The following is an 11,504-nucleotide window of genomic DNA, read 5'->3' on the forward strand; positions in this document are numbered from 1 at the left end:
AGAAATCTCAATAGCGATAATTTTTATCTTTCGACTTATATATATATAAAAAAAATATATGTATATAGGCCCAAAATATGTTTTTAAATACATTAAATATATCAATTAAACGTTATTTATTTAATTATATCCAAATAAAATAATTTATATCTAAAAAGGATTAGTTCCCTTATTCTATTAATCAAGATATCAGATTTATGTTGTTTTTAAAAGTTCTTTATCATTATAAAAAAGTTGCTTAGTATCTAATGTAGATATATTTTCACGCATAAAGTTTTTTAATCACTTAATTGCACATGTGGATGACCATATTGAGTAAAAATATTATAAAATTTATTTGTAAAAGGACATTATTATTTGTTATGATTTTAGTTTTTCTTAAAAAGCACAACTTGCTTGATCTTTTGTGTGCAATGGTTATTTTTATTTTCGGCTATTTTCTCCTCTCTGAAGTCTTCTTCAATGCCTCTCCACCGTATAAGAATTATTAATTATAGGGGTTTTCACAATTCCAAGGTCTAAATATATGGCTCAACTGTTTAGTTACTTCGAGTTCTGTATGTATATTTTATGATATTGTGTTATCACACTATCCAACTAGTTTTTCATTATATGTAAAAATAAAAATAATAAAAATTACATTAAAACGAATCATAAACGGGAATAATTAACATGCTGAATATAAAGAGAAACAAATATACAGTGATATCATAAAATATGCCTTATTCACAAATGACATTAAGTTTTATAACAATGAAAAAGCAATAATATATACTCTTATTTTTTTAGGATTGAGCATTTTATATTTTGATTTTTCTAAAGTCGTGGCATTAGTTTTATATACTATAATTTTTTTATTTTGATTCGTAAAATTTTTCGATATAATTAAGCAAAGATTTTTATTGTAAAATTACGTCTCCTAAATAAGAAACACTATGTTGATTTCTTTGTTTGTATATAGTAGCTTACTTGCCTCCATTTTATACACTTGAAATATTTCAGATCATAAAAATCAAGTAAAAATAAAACCTATAGTTTTTTATAATTTTATTTATTTACCGAAGTTATTTTTATTTTTTGATTAATAATACAATAAATCCTCGTGTTGCTTTTGTCTCAGAATTATTATTATTTCCTTTAATACATCATAGAATACAAATTTTATCAAAGCAATAGTATAATAGATTTTATTATGAATAATAACAAATAATAACTTGTTATGCTTATTGAAACCCATGATAATTTATAACATCTAAAGGAAATACTGTAGATCAATGAAAAACGGTATTCTTTTAAGAAAATGTGTAGATTTATATAATATTTAACTCATTGTACATGCATCAAAAGTTTACTTCCGATTATAGATAAAATATGTATTTCTAGATACTACGATTTTTCCGTAGGTCATCTTTTAACTTTGAATTTATATTTGATGTTTATCTTTATTGATAATAGATATCCATATTAAATAAATATTTGTAATTTTATTTATATAAACAAAAATCTATGCCAAGGATTTAAATTTCTCGGACATAGTAGAAGCATACATGCAAGCTCTCACACTTCGAAAGACACTTGAACTCATCTCATCTGTGAGAAGAAGAGCAGTTGATGAAGATAGATCGGGGAAAGGTGTCAAAAGATGCATCAAGGAGTTCTGCAAAATTTCCAACACGCTGACCACTTCTAAATACATAAAATTGATAAAAAGAAACTAAATCCAGAAATTTATAAAATTAACAAAAAAAATAATAATATATAAACAAAAGTGAAAAAAATAAAATTTCTGGAAAATATCTGTATGTTGCCTTTGACTGCAGTTATTACTATAGAGATTAATTTTACTTCGTAAATATATTTCAATTATATGATAATATGAATGTTCATTTAGTAATGTCAAATTTAATTTTTATAAATAAATGACTACATTCAATCTGCTTTTAAGTTAATATAGTGTTTATTTTTAAATAGACGAATTGGCTTAGTCAAACGATATTTTATCGTAAGTTCGCTTTTACTTTTTAGGTTTTGGTGTATCACAATAAAATGTATTATATTTCTCATTAAACCCATTTTGAATCTAATATGATGTATTTTTATAGCTGGATAAATTAAAAGCATATAATCAGTATTTTAATGCTTATATCACAAAAATCGTAATTTTTATAAATAGTCATAAATCTTAAAAGACAAAAATTGCGATGTAAAATTATAAGGAATCATATATGTGATCATATACTACTATTTTAATATTCAAATTTGGGACAGATGTGTTCATAATACGATTAAATTGTCAATTAAGCAAAATAAATGCAAAAATAGGTATAAATTCTTATTTAAAAAACAACAGTATCACAAATTTTGATTTTTTAAGCAATAAATTAATATTAAATCCAAAGTTTGAATTAGAAGATATAATATTTAAAAAATGTATTTTTTTTTAAATTTATTGGCCCAAGATGCGCACTAATTCCCTAGAAATGTTATAAATTTATTATATAGTTTCATTATTAGATAAATAAATTTTAAAAGACGTTTCTTTATTTTTATATTTAAAGGTGTGTTTATGGGATATCATTTTCTTACACCATTTTTCATTTATAATTAAAGGATACAATAATTTAATATAATGTACCCATTAGAATAAGATAAAAAATCCACGAAAAATGCCGGAACCCTTTAGAAATTGACAAAGGACTCTAAACCATTTTAAAAACAATACAGAACCGAATTTTATTATAAAAGCATGAGCATTACGAGATTAAAATTTTGAAGATGTTCATGTTAAGTGTAAGTCATTTCTGAGTACCCAGATACATTGATTATATAAAGACTTGTTATTATAAGAATTATCTTTAGAAACAAATATTAAACTTATGAATCAAGGAAAACTATTTTGACTTCAAACCTTATAAAACATATGCGACGATGCCTTATAATGTTCTTGAAGAATAGAAAGCTGCTATAATACAAAGAATATGGCAAAATTAAACATGTAGAAACGGAAGCTTTAATTAAAGGGCTAGAAAATTGACTTAATTTCACAAACGAACGATGAAATATATATTTTTGCGGCAAACACGAATAAACAAGAATTCAACCTAGAAGTTATATTACCTTGCTTGAAAATAAGTTTTAGGAAAGATAAATAACTTAATACATGTTCTGTACTTTACAATAGCAAATTTGAGGAATCAAATAATGTAGAAGTATCAGGTTTGTATTTTTTTAAAAATTAATCTATTTTACAACAGCCTAGAAAAATATTATAAAACAAAGTATCGCGGCGAGTGTTGATATACATGTGATTCAAAGGAAAAAGAAGGAGCGTCCATACAGTTATTACATCTTTAAAAAATTAGAGTAGATATTATTAACAAATTAAATGGGGCGGTTTTTGTATTCGAATGATTTATTCGATAGATTATGGAATTGAAATACCAAGAGCTTATATTAAGAAAGTTTTAAAATAACCCACAAAAATTTATCTCTCGATAGAAATGAAAAGTATGGTAAAAATGCAAGACAAGACTAGATACCTATATATTTAAGAAATATTGAACTCAGAATATATGCAAATAGCGATTAATATGGCAGATGACACTTCAAGCTATATAGTTTTTAGCCAAAAGGCAACAAACTTATATAGAACCATGAATTTAAACTATAATTTTTAGTAAGTGAGTATAATAGAAATAGTAATTTTGATCATTCAAAAATTTCTTTATGCATCAAAGGAGAGCAAAATAAAAAGAAATTTTGGCTTGCTACAATTCACTTGCTCTATAGATTAGAAGATCGAAATAACAGAATATGTGCATTCTAAAACATAATTCAGGCTTTAAAATACAGCGATATGGGATTTTAACTCAAATCTAAGAGAGATCCACGAATTCATAGCGAAACAATAAAACACTTAAAAAGATACAAAAATATTCCCACTTAAACATAATTAAAACATAGCTAGATCGTTTTTTATTTTATAGTATAGTATAAAGAAAGTGTTTCTTTGCAAACGATCCGTAATCCTTTGGATCGAGATGTGATAAGAAAGGATAAAAGAAGTGCAAATAAATTAAAACAAATCATGTTTTTTTTCTAAATTAAATTTTGACTTATAGTCATTATTTTTAGAAATAATAACCCGCTAAGTTAATTAAAAATGGTCTTATATCACTATAAATATGATGATTTGTCTCTGATTTATTCAATGATAATCGAACTCAATATTTTGCGTTCAAGTAATACAGTCACATAAGGCAAGTAATTTAATGAACCCGATCAGAAAATAATGCATAATTATTAAATAAATTTTAATTTCTATTATGAATTTTAAACTTATAGTTTATTATTTTTTAACAGCTTCGATTTCAGACAATATTGCCTCATCTAAATTTATTGATAATTTATAAGAATAAAACAGTCTTTTACACTTTCTTGCTGGTATTTTTTTGAATTTTCTCTTTCAATAATTAAATTCACGAATTTATATTTCTATCTCAACCGCTCTAAATATAATTATCATTTAGAAAAATGTGCATTTAATCCTTGATAGACATGTATTTCATAATATTATGTGTCTGTATAAATGAATTTAACATTTTACATTACTCTTAAGTATGACTCTTCTTTAATAAATACGCTTCACATAAAGCTTATTATACAAAGCGTCTTCCTAAATACTATTGTTTGTCCATATACCTTCGATTTCCGTCGGTATTCCTTACATCTCTGATGTATTAATTAATTAATATTAAAAAAAATATGAAAACGATGTATTATGCAAATAGATAAAAAAAAGCTTTTAATATGGTAGATATTTGAAAATTACCCGTTGACTGAAAATCTTAATTACAAAAAATTGATCCAGGTAGTCATATTGGAGATATACCAAAAAAATGTAGTGTAATATTGCACAAACATAGATAGATTGTGTTATGAAATATTAAAGTACCATATATATTTTGGAATCGCTTGGTAAGTAAAAAATTCATGGTAGGCATATATAAATACTATTCATTAATTAATACTGTTACATGAAAATACAGTAACTATATGGGCCAATGATAAACAGAATATTGACCCCAATTCACTCTTAAAACACCAGTAATTATATCTAAGATAAGCTTTTTTTTTTGCCCAGAATATATGCACGAGGGGAATATTAATAGAAAGTACTATCTCTAACAAAAAAAGATACGTTAAGACACAACTTCTTTATTTCTATACAAACCCATTTTATACTGCTTCAGAAGATTAAAGTTCTAAAAAATGCTACAATACAATTAAATTAACCAAAAAAATATAAATATACCTACTTTTATAGTAAAATTTAATGAAGTTAAAACCAAATCGACGTTTTTAAAAAATTGAAAATATAGAATGCAGAGTAAATACAATTTTATATTTTTTGACATATAAGTTTTAATTGGAAGCTAATAATACCGTTTCATAAATACCTAAATTAATCTTAGAAAAGACTCATCAATAAAAACTATTTTTTGGAAATATAGAAATAGTCAGAAATTCCGATAAAGGAAATAATAGAGGTGTAGAGAGTAATAACTACGTTAATACAAGTAAATAGAAAATATTATCGGCAAGGACACAAAAATCCAAGAAAAAGATACATATTTCATTATATAAATGTTGAGGTAGGAAATTGCAGCAAGAAATATTATGATCAAGTCACAAAGTTTCTTTTGTCCCATATAAAAATCAAAAATATGGAAAAGATAAAAAATTATAATATACTTTAGAATAGATGTGTAATATATAGTATATAATAAGTATATTCTAGAAATAATGACTTTATATGCTTAGTCATATACGAAAAGCGCATTTAGATGCATAAAATTATAAAAAAATTATATGATAAAATCGGTTTTTATATTATCATAAATTTGATCCATTATTACGGAGAAAAGGACTGACAATATGATATCTTGAAACACAAATTTCTAGGATATAAAAACAAATGAGGAAAAGAAATTTTAATTTTCATTAAGGTGGATTTTGTGCATTAACAGAGAAAATCGAAAGTTTTTTTTTGTAAAAAAACTCTAAAAATACTTATTGTGCATATAAAACTTAAATTTCTGGAAAAGTGAATTGTGCTATTCAGCCAATATCTATAATAAAAAATCAAAGGTTAATATTTTATTTGAATCTAGAAAATATGATTTTTGTTATCTCCTCTTGATAGATATTATACGAAAACAATAAAAGCAATTTTATAGAAATGCAAATAGACCAATTAAGTTATTTTATAAACGTTCCTATTTTGTGTTCCTCTTCTCAGGATCTTATGATCTAATTTATAAAATAACAATTAACACCTCATAAATCTAAAAGAATTGCAATAAAAATGGAGTTGACCCTTTAAAGGCATATATAATTAGCATTTTAGTGTTATTCTTACTACTAAATATTATTTAACATCTTATGGGGTTTATAATCGTAATTATATGAGATTTAAAACTATATTTATTTTGATTAAATTTTTAGGTGAAAATATTTTATATTTACGATCAATGAAAATTTTTTTTTCCAGTAAATTATGCTTCAAATATTTATAATGCAGATTAAAATCAATAAAATCAATTCAATATTTACTTGTTTATTTATTATATGGTTACTTTTTCTTTGTACTTTTCTTGTTTGGAGGCCAAAAACTTTGACAAGCTTCATATAACAGATTTTCTGAATAAACATTTTGTGCAATTCATCCTTACTTATATCTCATATAAATCTTCTATGCTCATGAATATTGCATACATGTGTTTTTATCGGCAATTTTGTTTGTGGATTTGTTTTTGCCTTTGTTATATTTACAATATCTTGATAAAAATAAACAAAAAAGTTTAAAATAGCAAAAAAAGTGAAAACATGGAATTTTATATGTGCCTTAAATAGAAAAAAACCTATATTTAATGTTTTAAAATAATAAAGAGTATCTAAGAATATATTATAGAACTTTACAGGCAATATAACACAAAATTAAATGCTTTTTAGTATAACATGATAAAATACCCAAATTTATTATTATTAAATGGCTTTTAACAATAACTTCCGGCTTAAAATTAAGAAAAATTATATTCATCCAAAATAACAATAAATATAGAGCTTTTTTTATTAATAAATAACGAGATGGAACGCTGATCTGATCTATGGATTCAATTACAGAAGATTACATATACACAATTAATGAATATGAATAAAGAAGTACCGTCGAAAAGTTTTTACCGTGAGCGTTACTAATTCTAAGAATTGATAGTACAGACCAGATGGTATTTTTAAGTATTTAATATTCATTTATTCTGATATAAATATATTTACTCATACTTTATCCAAGAAAAATATAAGCTGTTAGTCACATATGTAGATCAGAACCATTAAATGAAATCTAGAGATTAAATTATGACAGTGTTACATATAAATTTTATTGTTAAATGGATATTAATATTATAATATATGTGCTTAAGGGTAAGAAAAGTAATTAAATAAAATGCTGGATCTTGGCAAGATGTGATATATGAGGAATCGTCTAGGTTTACCTTAAAGCCATGATTTTCTAGAAATTTTTTGTAAAGAAAAAAAAAATCAATATTTCAGATATATTAAATTATGAATAAAATACATGCTAAACAAAATAGAAAGGGAAAATCTTTATGTAATAAATTAGTAAATTTCTGTAAAATACACAATTTTTGCATAGATAGCTAAAGAAGTGGCTTACTTTGAAAAAAAAATATTATAGCTTAGCGATTAGATTAACTATTAGTAACCTGCCAAACATGAGAAAATAAATTTATGCAACAATGCATATGGCGAAAACTGCGGCTTTCTGATCACTAAATATAAAATAGAACACCCAGATTTTTTTTTGTTTTTTTCAGGTTGAAGCAGTATTGATGCATTTCTTAAATTTGGTTTGCATTTTTTTAATCTTTATTATAGACTTTCGATTGTTTCAAAACATTTATCGATGTACTGACTATAAAATAAAATATAGAAAACAAATTTTATTACTGCTTTATCTGTTTCTAATTAAGAGTTATAATTTATTATAGTTTTAGATGATGCATTAAGTTAAAATTTTTAATATCATGCCAAATATTTGTTTTTAATTCAATTAGCCAAGTCCTATATCTTGTATTAAATTTGAAATCAATATAATTTTATAATGCTTTAACTAACCATATTATATCGATTTTTTGAGTATTAGAATGGTTATTTATTTATCTTTGTAAAAATAAAAAATTATTGCCAGTTTCGGCCGATATGCTCACTTTTGAACCATTTTAACGCATGAACTTTTCCTTTTTTTATTATTAATTATTTACAAGCATGACTATAGAAAATCATCAAATTTCATTTATATATCTGTATATATTATTATACATGACTGTTTTATAAATTATCAATAACTAGTTACAAGGAATTAATTGAATCAGGTAAACCGACATTCAACGAATCTCAAAACATAGAATTTCGCATGATGTAATTGATAAAATCATTTGAATATTTTAAGGAACAAATTAATAAAATATAATAGAATAAAAATATTTTCATGGTTTTTGGTCTAAAAAATTGTATTACACGAATAAATTCGCAAAAATGAGGTGAGTTGAACTTATTTTGCTAAAATATATCTATGGATATGAAACGATATAGTTTGCTATTATATAATTTTGTTTTTTCTATAATAGATTATGAAATCTCATATCAAAATATAATGCAAAATCATTAAACTTTCTTTATAAACATGCTTTTTTTGTTCTTATTAAGAAGTTTACAACATTTAGGGTGAGAAAATAAATTAGGTAACACAAATAGAATGTGGTCTATCCTTTATTGTATTTATAGCAGAATAGATGATCGACCAGCTAATAATAAAGTTACGTAAAAGACAAAACGCCGAGATGTGATGAAATAATAAATAACTTCGAAATAACAAAAAAACCTAAATTCCAAAAAATGAATGTAATATATCATATTTGACTCAAAGTGTTTGCAAGCTTTAGGAAAAATTAAAATAAATTCTAGGAATAAAAAAAATCAAAAACTAAAACGTTTCAAAAAATATATAACTAGTAGTTAATAAACTCATGTCTTTGAGTAATCGAACAACAGTAATATTTATAAAAGAAGAATTTTTTTTCTTAAGACAAAAATATACACTTAGATAAAAGTATTAGATCTCCACATTGTAAAAAATTCATGTAAATAAGAGATCACCTGCAACAGAATAATGAATATTATACAGACCGATTATCTTGACACCAAAATAAGTGGAAATAGGACCCCTTTATTTATTGTAAAGGCAAAAATTTTGATTGGCTCGAAATGATTTGAACACACTAAGCAGAAGTAACTAGTGGATTTACTAAAGTTGTAAAAAGTTGACTAGAATAGAAACTTATATCTTTTTGAACCAAATATACATAAGTATCTGTACGCTAAAAAAAAAATATGCTTTTTGCAATATAAACTCAATTTAGAATAGAAAATATTTGCATATACTAAATTAATTTTAGTAATAATAAACAGATTTAAAACAAAAATATGATCGACTAAATAGATTGAAATGGGACGACAAAAAAGTTCTATAAAAAATAGGCTAAGAATCCACAAAATTCATAATATAAACACAGATAGATATGATCTCATTGAATGTTTAGATAATATTGAAAATATTCTTGAAGAAGAATCTTTGAAGAGGATATATATGGTTCATATGCTATACCATGCAGAGGTATATTGAAATATTTTTATTGATAAATTATTTTCGATGCAAATATGATGTATTTCAACAACTTAACTCAATTTAAAAATATTTTTTGCGATTATCATCAGATAATTGAGACTAGTTATTTCTAAAATAATATTATAAGTTTATATAGCTTGTATTTAAACTTAATTTGAGAAATAATTTAACTTGAGATACGGAGAAAACGATAAAATAGAAAATATCATGAAAACATTCAAGAATAAAAATCCAATTGAATATTTCCACCATTATATACACATAAAATATATGAAAATAAATACAGGGCGGTTTTATCTTGATTTTATTGTGTATATAACATGAAAAGAAATCTATTCCATGTATATTAAAATATTTGCGCATTTATAGTTTTCCAAACTGTTTCTAATAATAATTTTAGGCTCTAAAGGCATGTTATTTTTTTGGTATTTATTGACTTTTTATTTTTTATCTGACGATAGTAGGTAGATTGATTATACCTATATCTTAACTACATTATAATTATAAAAAACCATGACTTTATTCTATTTTCATTTGACAAAATTTTTTCGTTGCCTTTGAGCGATATTTTCGCATTTTATTTCGATATTTAAATTTATTAATTTTAAATAATGTTTAAATCAAAAATGTGTTGTTATCATGTCAATAAATTTTTCAATTTAATTTGTTATATCATTAGAAATTTAAATATATATATTTTTTGTTTATATTTATCCGGTATTCTTACATGCTGCTCTAATTTCCTTTATTACTTATTTCATTTGATTTTTGACTTTTGCTAATATTTGAGATTCATGCATATGTTTTCCTATTATTGGTTCATTTTAGTATTTATCGTGGAATTTATATTCTCCATCTATGTTTAGATAGGGAACAATTTATTTGGAATTAACTATGAACCATGTTAAAAAAAATTGTAAAATTAAAATAGGGTTTTTATCAGTTTAAATAAATTTCTAGTATTCTTTTAAATGAAACTATCGTGCAAATACATCAAATATTATGCTGATTTAAGTAAATACACACGTTTATTAAAATAAAAAATAATTTTCCTTTTAATAATTAATGAATTAAAATTTTTTATATCTTATAAACGAAATATGATGGATTTATTGTACATTCAGGAAATAATTTAATCTGGAAGCTTTTACCATGGTTGTGGAAATATTAGATTGAACAATCATTGGTTTACAATTTATAAACTTTGAAACGCCATTATTTTATAAACTAAAATGTTCGAATTGCAAAAGATGACTTGTAAAATTCATAAACATATGAAATATTCATCGTTGACAATATTGAAATATAAAATTATCAAAATCTTTTTTTATTTAAGTTATAGACTTGAGACAATGTTTAAATGAAAAAAATTATAATTAATAAAATTGTGTTGCGTAGTATTTTAGTATTTATGATCTTAAATTATGTAATATTTGATACAACGATCCGAATGCTGATTTAAGAATTTTAATCACACATATATGTGCCGATTCAGAAAAACAAAAACAAAAATTCCCTGTAGTTAATAGTGTTTATTTATTTCCAAATTTGCAGTAGACAAAAAATTATTTTTTATATGCTAATCCATCTTTATTCGTATATCTTTAAAATTGATCTAAATTACAGCATTAAAATAGCCCTTTTTAACATCAGGTGCATAATTCGAAATATAATGGATTAAGACATTTAAAAGAAATCCGTTTTTCAAAAGAGAACTAAAATGAAAATAAACAAA

Source organism: Rhyacophila brunnea, unplaced genomic scaffold (genome assembly GCF_057557595.1).
Source record: "Rhyacophila brunnea isolate RB1 unplaced genomic scaffold, BYU_Rbru_1.0 scaffold_44, whole genome shotgun sequence".
Classification (NCBI taxonomy): domain Eukaryota; kingdom Metazoa; phylum Arthropoda; class Insecta; order Trichoptera; family Rhyacophilidae; genus Rhyacophila; species Rhyacophila brunnea.